The sequence below is a fragment of the Acomys russatus genome, chromosome X, assembly GCF_903995435.1.
Source record: "Acomys russatus chromosome X, mAcoRus1.1, whole genome shotgun sequence".
NCBI classification, from domain to species: Eukaryota; Metazoa; Chordata; class Mammalia; order Rodentia; family Muridae; genus Acomys; species Acomys russatus.
Genome location: NC_067169.1, coordinates 87,442,906 through 87,451,314, shown reverse-complemented (window position 1 = coordinate 87,451,314; position 8,409 = coordinate 87,442,906).

The following is an 8,409-nucleotide window of genomic DNA, read 5'->3' as shown; positions in this document are numbered from 1 at the left end:
TTTGCAAGAGAGACTATATGCTTGTTTAAGCCTCATATAGTAAGGTTCATCATTAATTCATTTCTTTTTTTGCAATCACTGTTTACTTCCATGAACATTTTTCAGAGATATAATGCAAAAAAGAAAATAGTCTTTTCAGCATTAAATGGAGGAAAGTGTGTTTCTTTACCCAGTAACTGGCTCTTTGGTATTTGGATACAGCCAGAAATTGATTGCATACTGTGATCTTTTCTCAAGTGATTGTTTGAAATCCTGCTTTTATTTTGGTTGCATGTTAGCATGGCATTCCTGTTCATTATTGAAGTAGGCAATATATTTTCACTTGGTCAGTAATACTGTATTTCATTTATAGGCAAGTCTTGGACACGCCATTGACTGGATTAATAACCACACTCTCTTTCTAGTAGTATACTGATAATGAGAGTTCATGCTGAAATAAAGTCCCACTTCTTGTATCCCGAATTACTAAGAATGAGTAGAGGCAACTCCAAACCCTTATAACCTTCCATAGCTTTTGGGTTTGGAAATTTAAAATTTTTCCTAACTCTATTTTAGCATTCATTCAGTATGTGATAGGATCCAAACTGTCCTTTTGTAGGCACTACTTGACACAAGTATTTCAGTCTTGCCTTTTTTTTTCTATGTAGTGGTTGAGTCTAGACATTTAACACTGATCATGACTGAGAGCACTTCACCCATTTAAAATAATTAAAATTATTAAACTATCTTCTTTGTTTTGAACCAAATATTACCTTTCTATAGCTTCTGCTCAAGAGCTCATTTACATGGTGGGATTAATTAAAGAATAGGCACTTTTCTAAGTTTACTCACTTATATTCTGCCACTTGAATTTATAACTTGCCTCAGGAAGTGTTTTGCTAAAACTATTTTTAAAGGAGCCTAAATCTCAAACAACAGACCATGTTGAATGTAAATTAAACAGTGCTCTTGAGCAGAAAATTAAATTGGTTCCATGACATGGGTTTTAAGAAGCCCACATAATATAAACAGTGCTGCAAGTGACTGATAAACCTGCAAACCCAATTGACATCCTATCTTGCTGATAACCAGTGGGGAAAATAAGGGTAATGCACATAAGCATATCTCATCCACATTCTTTTACTATATTATCTAAACTGGCCAGAAAACACTTTCAAGTAACTAATGGCATATAAGCCTGGAAACTTCAACTAGTTATACATGTTTACAATACAGTTATTTAGTTTTTATTTGAAAAATAACCTATTCATGCCAATCTTATTTTTCAAATTCATGTTTAATAATTCATAGTCATTCATTATTAGAGAGAAAATAACAATAGGAATACAGAACTGTATAGTTACCTGCCCATTATAACTCCAATGGCACTAAAACTTACCATTGTCCCACATTGGTTTCCCAGGGATCATTCACAACATAGTATATATTATTCATTTTAAATTATTAAAATAAATGCAAAATAGAGAAGTACATTGCAGAACAATTAAGAAAGGAAATAAACACTATATATATATATATATATATATATATATATATATATAATTTTCTATTCCAAAGTTAGCAAATCAATAATTTGATAGTTTTCTATGTATACACATGGTTAATATACACAGTGTATGTGCCACACTATTAATTCTCATAAAATACTTTACCTCATGTTATCAGTTTCTGGCATTGTATTAATTTGCAGTAGCCTATCATTGTTCTTTTCTAAACTCCTAAAGGGCAAGGTTTATGTTTAATAAACAATGCTTACTTTGTATTACCAACAGTAACCCTACTTCCTATGGAAAATGTGCTCAACCAATTAATTAGTAAAGTGTTCATTATGAGAAAAAATTAAGTTAACCAGTAGCTGATGTCTAAAAGAATAGACCTTTATAATTTGCAATTCTGAAGGCTGAAAAAACTAAGCTCAAAGTACCAGTTCACTAGCTTCTTCTTCCTGGTTGACACATGATCATCCTTATGTTGTCTTCATCATATACAGAATTTACAAGAGATAATGGTAGGGGAAAAGACCAAGACAAGAAAAAACCCACTAATTTCATGACCACTCTTTCATGGTCCTTTGTGAATGCAATTACGTCTCACAGGCTCAATCTTCGAGCACAATTGTGTTGAGGATTAAAAGCAAAACTTAGTTCATATGGAAACAGACTTGAAAATACATTTTAGGTTGGTTTGGTTTGGTTTTCCCAGTACCAAGCACTGAATCCATCACCTTATATATGCTAGACAACCACTCTATCCCTAGGCTACATCTTCAAAGAAAAATAAATATAGCTCTTAATTGAAAGATCTTTTCCAGTTCCTTCCATTTGCCTGAAATTTTCAGGATTTCTATGTTTTTAATAGCTGAATAGTATTTCATTGTACAAATGTACCACATTTTCTTTATCCATTCTTCAGTTGAGGGATATCTGGGTTGTTTCCAGGTTCTGGCTATGGTGAACGAACCTGCTATGAATATAGTTGAGCAAATGTCTTTGTTTTATAGCAGAGCACCTTTTGGGTATATTCCCAGGAGTGGTATGACTGGGTCTTCAGGTAGAGTTATTCACCATTTCCTGAGAAAGTGGAAGATTGATTTCCAAAGTGGTTGTACATGTTTGCACTCCCACCACAATGGAGGCATGTTCCGCTTTCTCCACATCCTTGCCAGCATGTGCTGTCACATGAGTTTTTATCTTAGCCATTGGGATAGGTATAAGATGGAATCTCAGAGTTGTTTTGAGTTACATTTCCTTGATAATTAGGGATGGTGAGAATTTCTTTAAGTGTTACTCAACCATTCAATATTCCTCTTTTGAGAATTCTCTAGGAAAGATGTTTTCTTCAAGGCTGCCAAATACAAATAGGCAAAACATTAAGAAAGCAACATTTATAAAATTCCTGATTGTTTCATGGTTCTTCTTGCTGTAGGTAGTTTACCTCAGACCTTTTATATCATAGGTACAGATGCTGATTTTTAGGATCCCTTGCAATCTGAAAGAAGACAACATTTAAACAGTAAGAATATTGGTATTTAAATTTACATAACTCAATAATAATACACAATCAGGGTTTAATTGCATCTACATTCTGGAGACACCGACAAAAGATATTCTCTTAAATTGTGAAAATTTTTGCCACTTTTTTCTAGTTATTTCCTTTTGTAATCAAGCTTGTAGTCTGTATTTCATTTACCTGTTAATCATTTATTTAGACTTCTGGGCATCGTTGTAACTATTCCCTGTAAGCTGCTATAATATGTCTTACCTTTAATTTCTTAGATATTAAAGAACAAACTTCTATTTTGTTATTTTATTGGGATTAGTAGATTCTCAAGACAGTATAAAAATATAATTATAGAATTTAAAATTATTATATTTTATTTTAAAATAGTGTTTTAATATATAATTATCTGTTATGCAAAGTGAGAACAAATTATCCACTATGGAGTTTACTCATTTGAGCCCAGTGATAGGGAAATAGCACTTTTAAAAAATATATAGGAAATCGGGCCACTGGGTAGCTCTAAAAGTATTAAATATTCATTTATAGTAAAGTAAATCAAGTCCTTCCATGTAATTCTCTAATGTCAGTCAAGTACCTTTATTTGACCCAAATATATCTTCATTTTTCTGAAAGGTTAATTGGATGATTCAATTCATTTGCTCTTCTATTTAGCTGACAATTACTATACATACTTGATATGGATTACCCCTTTTCAACAAAATGACATTTCACTGTAAGGCAACACTGAACACAATTTGTATTCTTTAATTTCTGAGAAGGCACTTCATGATCTACTTATAGGACATCAGATATATCATAGTGAATCTCAAACATCACAGTGATGGGTAAGTGATGTGTAAGTGATTCACCAGAATCTCTTATTTCAATAAAAGAGCCAATTTTAAAACATTACTTAGTCTGAATCATGGTAATATAGTATCAAACTCTTTAAGGATATTTTTATTAATTCTTTGAGAATGTCATACAATGTACTTTGAACATACTCATACCCATCATATTTTCCTCTCACCACCTTTTCAAACTTTTTGTCCTTTCCCACCCAAATTTGTGATTTTTTTCTTTCCCCCTTAACTCCATTATGTTTTTTCCAGCTAGTTTAGGATTGTGGCTGATTGATTCTGTGTTTACACTACCAGGAGTTGCATCATTACAACAAATAAAGTAATTTGGGTTGACATCTGTCGTCTCTTCATGTTTGCATGACCTCTGTCATGGCCCTTCTAGCTTTCATAGTCTCTGTTGAGAAGTCATGTGTAATTCTGATGGCCTTGCCTTTATATGTGATTTGACCTTTTTCTCTTGAAGCTTTTAATATTCTTTCTTTGTTCAGTGCATTTAATGTTTTGATTATTATGTCTTTTCTGTTTGAATCTATTTGGAGTTCTGTAGGCTTCTTGTATCTTTATGATCATTTATTTATTTAGGCTGGGAAAGTTTTCTTCTATAATTTTGTTGAAATGTTTTCTGGGTCATTGAGTTTGGAGTCTTCTCCTTATATTCCTATTATTCTTAGATTTGTTCTTTTTATAGTGTCCCAGATTTCTTGGGTGTTTTGTATCAGGAACTTTTTAGTGTTAATATTTTCTTTGACTGAAGTAACAATAATTTTGATCATATCTTCTACACTTGAGATTTTGTCTTCCTTCTCTTGTATTTGGTTGGCATTATTTGTGTCCATAGTTCCTATTCTCTTTCTTATATTTTCCAACCCTAAAATTGCATCAGCTTGTGTTTTGTTTTTGGGTTTTTGTTTTGTTTTGTTTTGTTTTGTTGAGGCAGGATTTCTCTATGTATCCTTGGCTGTCTTGGACTCACTTTGTAGACCAGGCTGGCCTTGAACTTACAGAGATCCATCTGCCTCTGCCTCCCGAGTGCTAGGATTAAAGGCATGCGCCACCACTGCTAGTCATCAGCTTGTGTTTTCTTTTTTGGCTTCTAACTCCCTCTTTAGGTTTTGAGTAATCTTATTAATTTCTTTATCCGGTTTGAATTTTCCTGTAATTTTATACAGGATTTATTCAATTCCTTCATTTGATTGAATGTATTTTTCTGTGTTTCTTTGAGTGATGTATTTTCCTCCCTCAAGGCTTCTATTATTTTCATCACCTCAGATTTCAAGTCCTCTCCTTGTGTTTCATGGGTATTCATATCTCCAGGACTTGTTGTGTTAAGTTCACTTGTTTTCAGTGTTGTTATATGGCTCTGAGTTTTGTTGCTAGTCTTCTTGTGCTGTCCTCTAGGCATCTGGTTGTCTCTGGTGTTAGCAGGCCTAGAGGTTCCTCCAAGGAGATCATTCCCTTTGTACCACTTTGGTCATCCAGATTGGCAGCAAATAAATAGTATTCCAAGCCAAAAGTTTTTTGCTAGGGCTCCCCAGAGGCCTCCTCAAGATGTTGGACAGTGGGTGTTATAGCCTGCATCTAACTCAGCTCAGATGGGTTCTCTGACTGTATCCCAGTTGGCTCAGGCAGGTGAAGAGTGAGCTGATATCTTTCCAAGCCCAAAGTTGCTCAGGATCCCTACAGTCTTTTTCTAGATGGCACAGCTCTGTCTAGCCACTGTGTTCCACATGGGCTATGTGAGTAAGCAGCTGGCAGGCTTTGAGAGATTCAAGCTTGAGGCTGCCCATGTGCCCCATAGTCCTTTTTGAAATGGCAGCAAATGTGAGACTTGGTCTGTGTCAGACTCAACACTGTCTATATGCTCTGTATCCCAAATGGATCAGGATGGTAAACAGCTGGGAGTGCTGATGGGGATGAGAAACCAAAGCTGTTAGCGTGTTCTACAAGCCTTCTTGATATTACAGGCTCTGCTTATAATCTCTCTACCCTGGTTAGGCAAGGCTGGTAAGTCACTGGCCAATGGAGAGAGATTAGAGCTGCTCATGAAACAGCAGCTAACGTGGTGTTTGGCCTGCACAGGTGTCTGCTCTGTGACAAAGGTAGATCAGGCCAATAGGGTGTAGTTATGTGGGGTGATATCAGATCCAGAAGCTGCTAGAAGGATAGCACCTAATGAGAATCGTGGCCTGAGTACGTCTCTGCTCAGCCTCTTTGCTTTGCATGTTAGCTGTGTCAGAGCAGTATGCTTCAGGTGGGTTGGTGGAGACAGCCCAAGGCCTAAAGTTCCTCCTGGGATGGCATGTGTATTGTGGCCAGCACCTGGATTCAGCTCCACAGGTATGCTCCTTGTTGCAGATGGGCCCAGCTTATAAGCAGCTGTGATAAATCAGAACTCTGAGCTGCTCAGAAGCTCTACAGGCCCTCTTGAGATGGCAGGGTTATGCATATCTGCTCTGTGACCTAACTAGGCTAGGACAGCAAGCAGTTGGGGGCTGAGAGAGATTACAGCTCAAGGGTGCTTGGGTGCCTTGCACTCTTTCTCAGAAGTCAGATAATGTGGATTATGTCTGGTGCTGAGGCTCAGCTCTGCCTGCCTGCTCTCTGCCCCAGATCCGGGAAGCAGTAGACGGGAGGTGAAACCCAGGAGCTGCGGTGAGAGCCAGGAGCTGCAGAGATATCCCACAGTCCTTTCCAAGATAGTGGCTAATGTGGGTTATCTCTCAGGATTTTTCTGTGTGTTAGCTGGGTGGCCAGGGATATTGTTTTTATTCATCAATAGGGTCTAATAATGTTTATTATCAGGTTCATAATTATTTTTACTTCAGTAAAACTTCAGCATACCTGTACCAATCTCAAGCCATCTGTTTCTAGTAATATCTATCAAGCTACCTCCCATCCATAATCCCAAATACTTGTTAATGTTCTTCATCTGGGCCAAATCCTCCATCCATGCCAGTCACATGTTTTCCTTCCACCTAACCCATGATAGCCTTCTTCTCCTCCTCTCTCCTCCCATCTTTCTTCTTCTTTTACCAGGATACTCTCTGTCTCCCCAAGCCTGGGAACCTTAGCCATACCCAGCTAATTTGCCCTGCCCAGGTGCAATGGCCTTTTATTAATCAAAAGGTGAGTCACAGAGACAGCAAGCAGTAATTAGCATCAAAATACATCAGACCATCCTCCAACACAGGAGTTGGACCTACCTGTGCCCCAGACAATGTGGATCCCACTCACCTGGAACTTAGAAGCACTGGTGTTTTATAGCTCTCAGTTTGGTCTTTTGGTCGCTGTGCAGTCCTGTTTTTTCTTCTAATAAGATGCAGTGTGTAATTGGTGCCACCATCTTGAATGAATCAGGAAACATTTTAATATAATATCCATGTAGTAGAATAATTGTACTGAGTTCTTGCTTAGGATTTACTATTTATCTATATACAGGTTCTCACCAGGTATGAATTCCATCTCCTGGAGTGTGCCTTTGAGTCAATCAGAGAATGGTTGGTTACCTCCATAATATTCATGCCACTATGGTCCCAGCGGGCTTATCTTATCAGGACAGTTGTTAGATCTTGGAAAGTTCCCAGGTGATTGAGAATTACTTTTCTACTCTGGTAGCATGAATAGCATCTGCTTCCAGGATGGTAACCTACAAATAGACATATCTTCAAAGAAACAATGATCCTCCACCTCTGACAGCTATGAATTTCCAATAGCTTCTCAGAAGGCATGGTGCCTGGAGATCATCTACATTATCTATGTTAAGAATCTTATTTGCTTGATCTTGTACAGGTCTTATGAAGATAACTACAATATCATTTCTTCATTTTGTAGCTCTTTCCAACTTCTTTCTCACAATATTCTCTGACCTTCGGTGACATAAGGCTTAATATAGATGTTCCATTTAGGACTACTCACAAATTCTTATTCTCAGTACTTTGACTTTTATCCACTGGGAAAAAAAAAAGATACTTCTTTGTCCAAGGTTGAGTACAAACGAGATATAGAGATACAAATGTAAATATTCAGAAGGCAATTTTACCCTTAAGCAAACACTATCAGGTGCTACTGTGGGGCATATGTCCTCTCTGGTCATGGGCTTTTGAGCACAATTATAGTACCAATCATGGAATTACTTCCTATAGAGCAGGCCACAAATCTAAACAGAGAGCAGTCATTTACTTCCTAAAAGTTGTCAACTATTGCACTAGGGAGAACAACTTGCTGCCATTTCATTGTTGAGCGTGAGCAGTTCAGTGATGAGCAAGGATGTTGATATCTTTCTCACCTCACCTGTAGAATGCATATGCCTTCTATCATCATTAAATATAGGAAGCAGGCAGGAAGATTCTAGAACAGTTTGAGCTTGAGTTCTCTGTGTCCTGCAGTGAAAGTATGTGATGTCTTCAGAGATATGATTTTACCCTATAGGTATGAATGGTAACTAAGAACTATAGCTACAGCCTGAATTGTTTTGAAGATGTCTGGGGTCTCCTTGACCAATAATTGACAGAGAGATATTTTATGTCTTCTACTGTGCTTTACATTT